General features: G+C 31.3%; 1 non-coding gene across 1 annotated transcript; it reads left to right on the top strand.

Annotated features, from left to right (window-relative positions):
• Nucleotides 1-9,880: 9,880 nt before the first annotated feature.
• On the top strand, nucleotides 9,881-9,953 carry Trnah-aug (transfer RNA histidin (anticodon AUG)). Its single transcript has one exon. It is a non-coding gene; the product is annotated as a tRNA-His (tRNA).
• The last annotated feature ends 5,934 nt before the right edge of the window (nucleotides 9,954-15,887 follow it).

The raw sequence follows: 15,887 nt of genomic DNA, 5'->3' as shown, positions 1-15,887 counted from the left end.
TCCTTTGTCGTCGTACAGACCAGGCGACAACGAGACAATCGCAAAGAAATAATAAATGCTAGAATGCATACATCCTACGCAACTCCCACACTCGACTGCCCGTTGGGTGCGCCCACCTATTATTAGTGCTGAAATAATAAATATTGTTTGGATTCTACCTTCGACGATTATTGGTCAGAAAAGAATTGTCAGGAATTATCACTTCTTAAGGTCATTCGCATCCATTGTATTCGTCTTTTCAGACTGGAGGAGAATCCAGCCAAAGTACCCAGAGCTTCGTCTGAGGGTGGCAATGCGTGGGATATGTTGTGTAGGAAATTAAATACCAACAAGAATCTTGTGGATGGAAAGGGTCTCCCCCCACTCTCTCTTTCTTTTACTCTCTCTTTCACTCTCCTTCTCTCTCTCTCTTTCTTTTTCTCTTCACCCTCTCTCTTTCTTTCTCTCTCTCTCTCTCTCTCTCTCTCACACACACACACACACACACACACACACACACACACACACACAACTTTACTGAATTAGATTGTCTGAATCTATTCAGAATCTATTGTCTATTTCTAAATTGCATCTACACTTGAACTTTGTTAGAGTAATTATTAAGACTGTGACAATAGCGTATTCTTTTCATTGTTTCGACTCTTGAGTATATATCCGTTAATATCTTATGTGTTTTTATGTAGACGGATGTGGTTCTCGGTTGATTAAGTGTGTCTAACTGTGTCGGATATATACCCGAGAGTCAAAAGAATGAAAATAATATTCTGTTATCACAGAAATAATTATTCCTTTTTAACCTACTAGAAAATAAGATGGTTAGTTGATAATAACAAGAAATTAAAGGTCAGCTGGGGCCAACTCGATGAACCCAAAGTGAAGATTGCTAGACTAGGAATTAATAGAAACTGATATGACGTCACATGGTTCAAAGAGAGAACATGAGAGAACAGATTACAATCTATTTGAGAGCACACAGCGCATGGACGTGTAAAATGATAGGTTGACAATATATATAATTCATGTGCTTTCTTTGCTACTGTATGCACAAAACTACCTCTTCCGAGGGTGCTACAGTATTGTTGGACTCTTCCTACTTGGAGACAAGTGTAAGATATTGAGAGAGTAGATCCACTATTATATAAAACTAGCGGGGAGAGGGAGGGGCTTTGCTCGGTCGTAGAATACGCTTAAATATGATATTTTAATTTGTCCAGATTTTGTGTATATTATTATGGAGTCATAATTGCAAAACTAAAAAAAGTATTTGGGGTGCCATCAGCTAGAGTCGAATCGAAAAACAAAACTGTAGCATTCAAAGCTGGTGACATTACCATGTAACATGTACATGAACTGATTAAAACTTCAAAAATAAACTAAGATGAATGTACAAAATGTGTAACGATTTTTTCAATTTTGACCCATTTTTTGACCCCCCCTCCCACTAAAAACTATTTTAAACCGGCTAAAGACCCATAAAAGAACGGTTTGTAAATGATCCAATTATTTGAGGCACTTAGCGCCGCTCTGTGACTTTTAGTTTCGGAGGAGATAGAGTTTGAAAATATGAAGACAGACAGACAGCTTTTTATATATTAGATAATACATAATATAAAAAAGAAACCAAACTTTATTACATCATCAAATCAATAATGAAAAACCAATAAAAAAAAAGGAAAAAGAAAACAGAAAAACTTTCTCCTTTTTTTTTATTGATTTGATGATGTAATAAAGTTTTATTTAACTTTGAATTTTCATCTTTTATTTCTGATCTAACAAGAAACGGCGTAACGAAACATGTGTAAGACGTACTGTATTAACATGGATAAAATACTATGAGTTTGAAATAAATGCATCTTCTGGTTTTGAAATGACAACTAACGATATATATATATAATATAAAACTGAACGTCTGTGTGTATGTCTGGTCACGAATAGGCTCCTATATGGTTGATTATTATAGAAAACTGATCACATATAATGATAGAAGATGTATCGAGACACAGGAATGGGTATGTTTGATCTAGCGTAATGATGATTCATTAAAATTGTGGGGTCTGTGTACGTGCCTGGTCTACAAAGTATGGAAAAAAAAAATTTTTAAATGAAAAAAAAAAAAAAAACGTTTACAAATGTTTTTGATATAGATGTACATAAGAATACTTTGATAAGTATGTTTTAACTTTTGTGGGGATGGTATAATAAAATTGTGGGGTCTGTGTTCGCACCTGGCTTCCATAGAGTGGAAATAAGCACAAACCTTAATAAAGACTTTTCATATCTATCTGCGCAAGTATACTTTGATAATTATGCTTCAGTTTGAAGAAATATGGTATAATAAAATTATGGGGTGTTCGTTCGCACCTGACCTCCATAGAATGGAAATATGTCACAAAGTTTAACAACGTTTTTTAATATAGATCCACAGAATATAAGTGTTTCAGTGTGAACAGGTATGGTATAATAAATTATGGGGTTTATCTATTTTATTTTTACTTTCATCATATTTTGCTTTGGTTTTGATACCCCAAAATTCGAAGCTATCTCTTTACAACCCTTTCTTTTCATAACCTATCATACTTTCATAAATCAGAGTCCATTTTCTGTAGGCTGTTTTTGAACCCAGTCAACGACGGGTACTTTTGCTAGTATATATATATATATATATATATATATATATATATATATATACATACATATACATACATATATATATATACATACATATATATATACATACATATATATATATATACATACATATATATATACATACATATATATATACATACATATATATATACATACATATATACATACATATATATATACATACATATATACATACATACATATATATATACATACATATATACATACATACATATATACATACATATATATATACATACATATATATATACATACATATATATATATATACATATATATATATACATATATATATATATACATATATATATATATATATATGTGTGTGTGTGTGTGTATATATATATATATATATACAGGGTGAACAGAAAGTCCATGGACTAATTCAAAAGTGGTTTATTAATAGAAAATTACAAAAATATAAATTAAACATGAATGAAAATTATAAGTTAGGAAACCAAGAATAAATTCAAATTATTTATTTTCAATGTGATGTCCCTTCTTTTCGATTAGACATTCAATTCTCTGTCTGAAGTTACCAACCGAGGCACGCAGCGTTTCCTGAGGTATTTTAGCCCATTCACTCAGAAGAGATGTCTTCAAAGCATCAACACTTGGATGAGCAACAGAACAGATCTTTGCCTCCAACAAAGACCACACCGAAAAATCCATGGGATTCAAATCAGGCGATGCAGGAGGCCACATCTCCTTACTCCAGAATCTTGGAAAATGACGTTGGCACCAGTCCTGAGTTTTTCTGGAGGTGTGGGATGGTACTCCATCTTGTTGGAAGGTGAAAGGCTGATCTTTGAAGTGTTTCTTCATCTCTTCAAATGCTGGAACCAAAATATCGTTAATGTAGCGATCTGTGTTGATCTTAACCCCCTGCTCCACGAAAATCAGAGGTGACTTCCAAGATTTGGAGACTGCAGGCCACACCATGAGGGAAGACGGCTTTTGTCGGCGGAAAACTATTCTCAGAATGTCTGCTGAAGATTTTGCGTAAACTCTGTCGTTCTGATTGTTAACAGTCGCTTCAATTGTGAAGAGTTTTTCATCAGAAAAAACGATCTCTCGCTCTGCCGTGCCAGCCTTCAGTTCTCCAAGAAGAAGCTTTGCTCTTTCAAGTCTCTTGTGCTTTTGGGCAGGTGTGAGGTACTGTCTCTTTCTCATCTTGTAGGGGGACAACTGGAGATCGTTTTTTACGATGGTTCTCATCGAGGTCACGCTCACATTCATGTCCTTAGCCATTTGTCTTGCAGATCTCTTCGGGTTCCTCCTTACCCTCTCTCGGACAGCTTTAATCACCTTTGTTCGAGCAGTGCAAGGTCTTCCACTCCTAGGACGGTCTTCAGATGTACCAAGTTCCTTAAATCTGTTCACAACATGGTACACGGTTGATGTAGCCACTTTCAAGAGCTTAATAATCTCTGAGTTTGTCCTTCCCGTGCAATGAAGCTGAATTATGGCCTCTCGTTTGCTCATTTTTCTGAAAGTTTAAACAAAATTATTTTAATATTTTTGTTGAAAATAATTGGATCAATAGTTAGACTAAATACTTACTTTATTCGAAAAGAGAAAAAGTGATTTTAACAATATTTAATTTTAAAACCAAAAATGGTCCAAGGACTTTCTGTTCACCCTGTATATGTGTGTGTGTATATATATATATCAGTGTTTGGACGATTAATTGGAATCGGAAATCGGGAAAATCAGAATATTTGAGAGTATCGGAATTGGAAAAATTTGTACCGATTTTCTGATGCCAAAACGGTTCTTTTAATTGTCTTTTTTCATTTGATTTTGTTTAAAGCTAAATCTTCCATTGCTGGCAATAATGATAAAATAATAAATATTTATTGATTTTAAACGACCAGTGAAGCTACAAATGAATATATCGTCCCCCACAAGTATATTTTTTACATTTAGGAAAATATTTGCACATTTAACTAAAGAATCGGAATCGGTAATTGTATCGGAATCGTCCCATCACCAATATATATATATATATATATATATATATATATATATATATATATATATATATATATATAGTGACGCCAAAAAGAAAGTTCACACTTGTCATTTTTTCAAAAACCGCAAATTTAAGCTAGATTGAATATAACTGTTCAAACAACCTATACCTCATTTGATTCACCTTTTATTCCTCTATAATTTTACTTGTTCATATCTGACTTTGAAGTATCCTAGTGTTTACGTCAATTAAAAAAAAAAATTTTCATATTTATTTTGAAAGTTTGGAAAAAAATCCAACCTCAATGAATGCCTTTTTATTGGGTTCCAGTGTAATATAATAATTTTCCAATTGTGTCAATTGCATGAACTATGTAGGTTGTCCGAAATGATCCTTCTTCCAAGTTTTTTTTAAGGTAAACATGATGAGTACGTGACTAAATATGCAGTAAAGACATAATTTTGCAGGCTTGTTAGTCACAATACAAAACAATAATGTAATGGATACCTTTTGAAAAGCAATAAATGACCAAATGTCACTTTGTGTGTGTGTTCCTTCCTCATAGGTTTCGAAACGCCTGAGCTTATATTTTGCAAATTTCACACAAAGGTAATTTATATATCTGGCAGTGTTCTTAGATATGTTTTGTACAGAAATCCATCCAGTAAGTATCTAGAATTGAAAAAATCCGATCTTAAAAATATTTTTTTCTCTTATAGATAAAAATTCTTCTTTTTTATCTATAAGAGAAGAAAGACTATTTTTAATATCATCAAGCCTAAATATCAGCTGACACGATATATTGTAAACAAACACAGACGGAATTTGATGAACGACATTATTATTTTGAAAAAAAATTTTTTTTTGCGAATATTAGTCCACCGGGCAAATTATTCCTCGTAATATATAATAATCAATAGAGGATTGATTCTATAATAATACATACGCAATCTGCAATAATTAAAATATCATGTTTAAGCGTATTGTATGACCGGGCAACGCTGGGCGGCCAGGTAGATTATATATATTTGGAACTTGACCATTGTTAAAAGAGTGTGGCTATGAAGAGGATGAGGATGAGGATGAGGAATTACACACTCAAACTTTACCGAATCATATCTGATAATCTATTTCTATATTAACCCCCATATCCTCCCCTAGACCCCTCCTCATCGAGAACAGATATCTATTCAACCTGCGCTTCTCGTGCTGAAAAATTGGGTCTTTTCAGAAAAACACTCACCAAAAATAACTCCCTCCTTCTGTCACTCCACCAATATGTTAACAGTGAAGAATCCATAAAAAAAATAAATAAATAAATAAAAATAATTTTTTTTTTTCTTACTTTTTAGGAATAAGTATCCAAGAAAAGTGTCAGTACTTACGTCATCAATTCCGAGTTTCACTGGAGACTTGAGACAGGCGATCATTAATGAACTTCACTGAACAAACTAAATGCATTATTTATTTTTATTTATTTATGCAACAAAAGTTATTTGATGAAATTTTTATTTTTATTTTAGCTTGCATTTAAGTTTATTCTGTAATGTTTCGGTACTTCTAAACAATACTAACAGAATTTTTTTGTTGTTTTTTTGTTTGTTTGTTTTAATTTAACCATAACCCTTTTTGTAAAAGTAAATGAAAGTTTGAATAAAGGTTACAATATGAGTTGAGAAACGAATGTATAATTGCACTTTCTATCTTAAGTTCACAAGTTCTGGACGATTTTAGTTAGTCTCCAAATTTGGTGTTGTAATCTCAGGAAGACATAGATTCGTCAGGAGAGCCTAAGCAAATTGCTAACTTGCGTTTTTCGTTTGCTTATATTGATAATCTTTACAGCTCACTCCTCCCCTTCGCATACAGGAATTAAACATTTTAAATTAATAATTTTCTTTTTTCCAAATTAGAGAGAATTCTCTCTTTCGTCTCTTTCTAAAATCTTAAAGATGTATTCGCTCGCAGAGCCTAGAAAATACCTTTTGACAGTTTTATCCATCGCACTATTCTCTAACCTCAATGACCTCAGCTACAATCTCGGCAGGGTCACAGATCACACCTGAACATCTCCATTCCCCGGGAACAATTATATTTGTGCTTGTAGCCATCTTTAATAAACCTGTATTTTTTCTTCTTATTTAATTTGGACATCATTACATATCAGGAAGGCCACTCAGCATTGTCCCAGACAAAAATATTATAAAAGGTATCCCAAAACTTCCGAATAAAAAATTGCAAAAGTAATGCGGGTACCCAAATAATTAAGTAAAATCCGAAACTTAATTTAATAGTCGCCTGGTACCTTTTTTTATTTGTATATTTTGGTAAAAATCAGAACTTGTATCAGTTTTCTCTGTTTCATAGTCAAAATTGTTTACGTCACAACTGGAAATCTCTGGCTACCTATTCCTAAAAAGCACCTCCCTTTTTATTTTTATTTTTTTAAATAAAAACATTTTTATATTTAAAAAGAAATTGTTTATCATTATTTTTTATTCTCATATTTAATTATTGTGCCAGATTTAAGAAAATAAATCTTTTTAAAATTCATTATGTCATTATAAAAATTCTGATGTCAGCTGATATTGTTTTAAAGATTTTCTTGTAATTGTTGATGCAGATTATATATCTGCAAAGGTTTATGGTGGATTTGATAAAATTTGCACATTTTTTCAAGTTCTAAATTTTAAGACGCTTGGGTACAAAGGATGGCATCATCAAAGAACAACTGACGTCATCAACATTTTTTTCAGGCAAAAGTGTTTGCCCCTGAATACTCTCTGTCTGTGCCAATTTTCATTATCATACATGAGACGTTTAGGAATAAAGCAAAAGGGTGGAGTGGGAACTCTTGGGGCTCCAACAGCTAACAAAGCTCCTAAAAAGCCAGATCTAATAGTGTTAATTTCCATGAACAAAGTTTCATTCCAAGTTTTCTCAATGTTTAACAGGAATTTATAAAATCTTCTATGTAATTTTACTTTATGATAGCTTTATTACTTCTCTGCATATTACAACATAGTCGTCTTCAAATCCAATAAAAATATGTCATAAAACATCTTCATAAGTCATCAATATTTGTTTAATCCATTTCATAATATTTTTCATCATCCAACCGACAATCTAGCCATCTCATTAACCCTTATCCTAGAGTGGCTTTTTAGCCTTCATAAGTGGTGACTCATTAGTATGAAAAATCCTCTCATAATATTCTTCATCATTCAACTGACAATCCATCTCATTAACTCTTATCCTCGAGTGGCTTTAAGCCTTGATAAGTAGTGACTCATTAGTTTTACGCAATAAAAAAGAAAAAGAACAAAAAAATAAACTTTCACTTTTCGTCATCAAACCATTTGAAAAAAAAGTGATATTTCATGTAATAACGGAACGATTATTTGGAATTGCGAGGATCAAATAAAAATTTGGGATGGAAAATAAAAAAAAAAACGATAATTGTATATTTATATGAGTTTATTAGAAAAATAAATATCACACAGTTAAAGATAAAATAACACATGCCAATATTATAAAGCAATTTCGATTGCATTTCAATTTCCACATTTCACAAAAAAAAAAAAAAAAAAAAAAATTTCTTTATTCAAATCATTCGTCAAATTTATTAAAGTCATTTGAGGTCGTTTCTTCTTAGCAGGAAAAAAAAATGCTGATTTGAATTCATGAAAAATTTGATATAAACGTTATTTAGCTTATATATAGCAAGTTGTCCCAGGAAGTCTGGAATTATTGGACATTTGTATAATTTAAATTTATTAACATTTTTATAATATAGAAACATTTTTCTATAAAAATACAGGAACATTTTTTTTATATAGGATATGCATAACATGCTATCCTTTTTAGTCTATAAATGTCATCATAATAAAATCAATAAATCGATCAACCATGATTGAAAGCGATTCAAAGGCTTCATTTTCTGAGTGTTTAGCAAAAAGGCATCAAGTACTATTTTTTAATCTTTGGTATGATTTGACCAAGGATTGAACCCTGGTCTCCGAGTCCATTAGCAAACATTCTAACCATTAAGCCAAACGAACCCGTTCATAAATTGTTAATAGATTTGAATTCTACAAATTCATCGTCCTAGAATGTTCTGCATCTAGTATATAAAGGAAAGCTAATTGGTTTCTTGGAATTTTATAATTAATACGTTTTTTAATATAAGGAACAGATTTAATTAAAAGATGAACAATAGATTTGAAATGATCTGAAACAAATAATAATTAAAAAAATTGATTTCTTATCCATCTCATTTTCTTACGAATCGTCCTCACCGGCAACCGTGTCCCTATACACGTTTGAATTAAAATTGAACACATATCTGAACAAAGGTAATTTTCTTAAAAAAAATATCCTAGCATATGGTTGGTTGGTTGTTTTTGTTTTACGGCATATCAACCCTTTTCAGGTTATTTAATGCTGAATCCAGTGATTTTGAAGAAAATGTTTTTAATAGAATATATTTGTTTGTTTTTTTTTCAAGTCGGTTTCTATTCAACCCATAGTTGGGACCCTAACAGGTACTACCACTCCGGGTCAGAGTGGACTTGAGAGCAATGACAATTAAAGGGTGGCTCCACACTCCCCAAAGCCTGCAAGCTGGGGCCTCACCACTGGATATAGTTTAAGGTCATATCCAGGACCCATAGAATATGGAACTTCCATTGAACTGCACTGACGCAAGCAAGATTGTAATATAAAAAATATTGTAGTAATAAAAAAGTAGAAACTGCAAAAGATAATTCCACCATTATACGATTTACTTTGCTTCGTGTCTATTCGCTGCACCTCTGCATTGTATTGTCTCCTATGAAGTACCTTTTTATACACACTAAATAATGCTTCAAGTAAACTACATTAATCTATTATATTTAATTCTGTTTCGATATAAATGTTTTCGTGTTCTTCAATATATAATCTATACTATTAATAAAATTCTAAATGTTTATTAATTTATTTATGTGTGTGTATATATACCTATAAAACATCGAACGAATGCACCAAATTGAAAAATTATTTTTTCCCCTGAAAGGTGTGAGTACCTAGATTGTCCTTATCTATATATAGTTCATAATGAAGAATGCTGTCACACAAAAAGCAAAAAGGGTTTTTGGGCCATGTCGTGCATTGCTGAAAAAGTTATCTACCCATGTCAATGGAATTTAGCACTGTCTGTATACAGTCGCGGTAATATCTTTCGGCATATGGACAGGACTTGTGGCGCAATAGATAACACGTCTGACTATGGATCAGAAGATTCCAGGTTCGAATCCTGGCAAGTTCGTAATAATTTTAACCATCATTTTATCCAACGTTTACTCATTATCCTTACTCTTAGTTAGGGTATTTTTGTTTTGTGCATATGGAAATTTCCCATACTCCGAGTTCACAAGGTAAGCGTTGATGGTAAGACGATGTTGAGTGTACTCGATTTTGTGTTTGACTCGACGTTATGTGTGCCGACACGGCGCAGCCGCTAGTATAAAATATAATTACAAAATATTTTTTTTATATTATATGCAATTCAAGACATTTTTCAGAATTTAGAATTTCTATGACAACATAGAAAAAAGAAAATTAAAATTAAATTTTTCTAAAATTCATTTTTGTGAAAGAAATCCAAGAAGCAAAAAAAAAAAAAATGAAAAAAAAAGTTTGACAGTTTTTTAAATTTAAAATAAAAGTTTGTTTTTGAAGAGAATAAATGTAGCTTTTAATAATTCAAAATATGAACACTATCAACATAGAAAGGTTTCTTAAAATAGATAAAATTATTATTTTTTAGTTAAATCTTTCATGATTTGTAATTTGGCATATTTCGTTTTGTAATAGATGACTTTTGGGGGAAGGGAGGGGGATAAAATAATGATTTATAAAGAAATGTTTTTGTGCCAGTGGAAAAAATATGAATAAAAAAAATCATTGAATTTGTTATGAAGAGAGAAAAAAGTTAATACATGGAAAAAAATTTGCAAATTTAAAAAACAGTAAAAAAAAAAAAATCATTTGAAACACAATTAGAATTAAAGAAGAAGGAAAAAAACTACAATCAAAACCAAATTACTTATATAGTAAAACTATTTTATATTTGAAGTTTTGTTATACAGAATTATTTAAAATTTAAATCAACAGAAAATTAAAAAAGAAAAAAATTTGAAAAGAGAAATTTAAAAAAAAAATTAAAAAATCGGTTCTTCTATCAGAATGAAATTTCGGAAATCGTTATACTGAATTCCACATGAAAACAATGGTATCTATGTGTTCCTGGCATTTTTAAGATGATTATATCCAAAAATTAAAAAAAGTGGAAAAGGTAGAAAATTATTTATTTAAGAAAATAGAATTTGAAGAAAACGATCGTATTTGCTTATGTAAGACAAGATATTTCAAAAGGGAGGTAATTTTCCGTTTAGATTTATTTTATAAAAACAAGATGCCCGCAATTTTTCATCTGCTAACAATTAAAGTTGTCATTTTTTTTAATAATTACGTAATATTCAGATAATTTCGACTGCATAATTTGGAGGCATACATTGTAATTTATTAGAATTGAAAAAAAAAATCAGTAGGAACCATTGTTTTTTTTATCGGAAAACTCCATTTATCGACTACGAAATTTCGTTCTGATAGTGAAGAAGCACCAAAAATCTTACAAGATTGTTGCATCCATAAGTAATCAATTATTTGCGAAGAAATAGATATCTTCTGATTCTATGGATTTAATTTTCCATAAACAATTACATAACTAATTGTGAACTAATTATTAACTATTAACTAACTAATTATTAACTAAGTACTTATTAACTAAATAATTAATCTTTATTTAGATAATTCTACTGATTTTATATTTCATTTGCGATAACAATCTTCAATCAGTATTTCTTATTTTTTTTTGGGGGGGGGGGGTGAACAACTTTGAAAATGGCCGCCTGTAAATTTTTTTCTTATTGTTTACAAAAAAAAAAAAAATCTTAAGTTTTAGTGAAAACAAAGTTTGTTTTTTCTTTCTTTTTTTTAATGACGATTTTCAAATTTTACGATCAGTCACAAAAAGTTAATAAATGACCAATAAATCTTTAATGTTTTCATGGTTATTACGCAAAATCAACCATGACCCGTTGGGTCAGTAATTTATATATATATATATATATATATATATATATATATATATATATATATATATATTACTAGCATTTCAGCCTGGCGTTGCCCGGGTGTTTGGATGTGTATGCTGAGCAAAAAAAAAAAAAAAAAGTGGTAGTAGGAAGGCAAGATCGAACCCATACCGCAAAGGAGGAAAAGAATGGGGTAAAACCTAACGTTTATGCTGTTACGACCACCGCCAAACCGGAAGCGACATTTTTTAAAATTAAGGTTAGACAATCTAAAGGAGAGGATAACTTTCAAAAATATCAGCGAAAAATGTCCCCCCCCCTCCCTGTAGAAAAGTGCCTAGTTGAAGGGGAAGATATTAATGTTTTTAGCCAATTTTTCGATATTTGTTGTATGAAAGGTCGAACTTTAAAACAATACTGATCTTGGTAAAATCCGTCGCCTCTATTGAAAGTTTAAGGCAGACATGCAAACAGACATACATACATACATTTATATATTGGTAACTAAAAATTTTCGACCCAAACTGATGAAAAAGCTTGCCCTATCTCTGAATACCCTTTATGTAAAATTTCAAATATTTAGACCAGAAATTGTCTGAGTAATTTGGAAGAGACCGCACAGGTCAATTTTTTTTTAACTTTGACCCCTATTATGACCCCCTTAAAATTTATTGTTTTGGGCTCAAATCAAGTTATTAAGTTAGATCCATGTCCAAGGAACCTATATCTAAAATTTCAAGTGCACAGACCCAAAATTGTCAGAGGAGTTTGGTAGAGTTCTCAAAGGTCAAATCATTGAACTTTGACCCCTTAGCAGCCAAATTTCTGGCCGAAACCTGATCACATAGATTTTCCCAAATCTCAGTACCCTGTATATCAAATTTCGAGTCTGTAGACTAAAAATTGACAGAGTTATTGCGTAGGGAAATGTACACAGACACACACACACACACACAGACACGTTCACACACACACACACACACATATATATATATATATATTATTTCTTGGATTTTACATCGTTTTGACTAGAAAGTATTTATTTGTAAACAGGGAAGTCTCAGCTAAGTGGTTAACAACACAGACTGATAATCTGGGTGTGCCAAGTTCAAACCCAGTTTGCTCCGCAGACAACTTTCATTTAGGGATGTTGGCAACCTTCAGATGATCCCTCCTGAATGTACCCAATGTCTTTCTAGAAAGAATTCTGACTAGAAAGATATCGGGGGAACCAATACCAAGAATATAATCATATGATTCATATGATATGAATTAATCAATTTGAAAATGGATGACGTCATAACGAAAATGAATGGTAAATTTTTGCAACATTTTAAGAAATAAACCTCATCACTTTTCTAGTGATTATATATATATATATTTCTTGGTCATATCGATTCGCTTTTATCTGCCCCCTCTCTCTTACCATCCTATCTCTCTTTCTCTCATCATTTTCCTCCTTCCCCTAATCTTACTATTATTCACTTTTTATTTACATAATGTACCTTTTGTAACATTGTGCACGGTGACAAGCAAGCAGCGTTGACAGAATTTCAGTTGTACAATAACCCCCATTTACTTACAGTTCATCTAGATAAAACGTCATAAAAGATCTTATTTTCCCTCCCTCTGATTTGATAGATGGCATTACAAAAGAATGACATCATCTATTGTGCACAGAGACAAAAAATTTTTGTAGAGTATAGATCAGTAAGAAAAGATAACTCCATCAGACTAAATCCAGGTTTAGTACTGAAGATGGATACTTACTTGCTTTAATCTTGAATGTTTAAAAAACGTGAAAATCTAATAGAAATTAGCAAAAAAATAAATAATAAATTAATAAATAAAACTGCTAATTTTCACTAAAGTCGAAATCATTAGTTTTCTGTATATTAGAATAATATTTTTTTTATGTTTATTTAAATTCTTATTAAATAAGGATTTCTGTTTGAAAATGAGAAACAAAATTTTGTCAACAAAATCTTCAAAATTGGATCGTCGTAAAGGTTTTCTTTACCCAATTCCAACCTGCCGTAAATGAAGGACAATTAAAACTGAATTAAAGACGAGCACACATTTATTGCTTTTATACCTAAGGATAAAAATATTACATTTTTTTTTTTTTTTTTTTCCCACCCAAAACAAAGCATATTGCCACCTGGGTGTAAGGGGCTACTGTTTGGGATCATATCTAACAGAGGAATGTAAGGAGTTGAGTAGCGAGATATTTGTTTACATTACATTTAACCTTCTGCAAATGTGTACAATAAAGAAAGCAGGAAACGGGGAAGGAATTTCGAAAGTCTAGCAGTCAGAGGGAATAAAATATTAGAGTAAAAGGCTTTCTAGCATCTAGGGATTTCAACAGTAATGGGGTGGAATTTTGCTGCTTGCTGGATTAGTCAGGAGCATGTATGTTGAGAGGGCACAAGCGGTATGCATAAAGAATTAAAATCTTCATTATCATGTTATTACAAGGTAGCATATTCTTTTATGAGACTCAAAATGATAAAGATTAAAAAAGAAATATCAAAATTAAAACCTAGAAAATTTTTTTAGTTTTTAATTTCAAGATTATAAAAGTTTGAACAACTATTTTTATTGTTTAACTTTAAGATTAGAGAATTTTATTTTAATTTTTTTTTTACTAATCAGTCAACACTTATCACAGCTAAAAGTAACTCGAGAATAAGGATTCATGAAATAAATTGTTGATTAAAATGCTGTTTGACATTATTTTAAAACAACTTATTTTTTTTATACACCTATTATATCATATTACATTTAACTAGCATGGAAATTCTATGATGCGTTTTACATCAAACTGTATAATAATATAATTATATTCCTTTTGAAATAATAAATGTCTGTCAGAGTGAATCCAATAAATAAATACATTACTCTTTCTTTCTTGCATAATAATTATAGGCAATTCAGAAATATAGGCAAATAAGTGCGACCGTACGGTAAAGTCAGGTAAAAACCTAGCCTTGATGTGAAAATGCTCCGATGACCAAACGGGACTTTGTGTTTTAGTTTAAAACTAGCATGGATACCCGGCGTTGCCCAGGTGGACATAAAGTTCAGTTTGGACACAGTGCTATATTAAGGATATTGAGTAACCCCCAGAAAAGAACGGTATCCCCCCCCTCAAAAGAAGTAGGTGACAACCATCCCATCCAAAAAATAATTGAATCAAAACAACTTTTCTTTCAATCAAAAGAGAAGTGAGTGCCTGTGCGACTGCAAAAAAAAAAAAAAAAAAAAAAATTTTTTTTTAATCAGCCGCGGTAGGCAGGCTCGAACCTGAAACGTGAAAGAGGGGAAAAAAGTTACTTGCAAACGCTTTTGCCCACCGGACCACAACGATTTATGACGTCATGACCCCTCAACATAACGTTTTTAAACATACTTTCAGTTTGCTATGTATGCGTGACTTGTGAAAATCTTGTCGCGAAAAGAAATGATGCAGTCCACCACACCAGAATTAATCTTCTTTTGTTTTTTTATTTTGCCATATGTTGTGTGTCAGAGGTATCGCTCTTTCAGATGATACCAGTTTCAACCTGATCCGATACAACTGATCAAAGTTTTTAGCAGACACACGAACAAACAAGTCGACATTTGAAATTTATATAATAGATAAATATGTAAAATATATTTCAAAAACATAAAACATATTCATAAATTTCACATATTTTCTTTCATATCAATTTGCTTATTTATCTTAAATGAAAACAGGAAATCTAGTTTGGTAATCGGAATATTTTCACATCGAGGCTAGGTTTTGATTTTACACAGGTACAATCACTTGCCAAAAAGTGCAGAACCTCTGTACTATTAAGCAATTATGAATAATGGATCAAAAAAAAAAAAAAAAGATCAGGTTAGCCAATTTGATGTTTCTATGGGATCCCTGGATTCGGCAGAGATGACAGATTTGATAGGTCTCTACATTTTATATAACCTAACAAAGACACTGAAGAAGAAAATATCAGACTTTATAGAGATGATGGATTCATGGTTGTAAAAGATTCCAACAGTCTAAAATGTGAACACGCAAAGAAAGTAATCTTTAAAGAACTTAAAAGAATTAAATT

This window comes from Euprymna scolopes, chromosome 14 (genome assembly GCF_053919585.1).
Source record: "Euprymna scolopes isolate OS-2025 chromosome 14, ASM5391958v1, whole genome shotgun sequence".
NCBI classification, from domain to species: Eukaryota; Metazoa; Mollusca; class Cephalopoda; order Sepiida; family Sepiolidae; genus Euprymna; species Euprymna scolopes.
The sequence above is the reverse complement of the archived record's forward strand: the minus strand, read 5'-3'. Positions and strand labels throughout refer to the sequence as shown.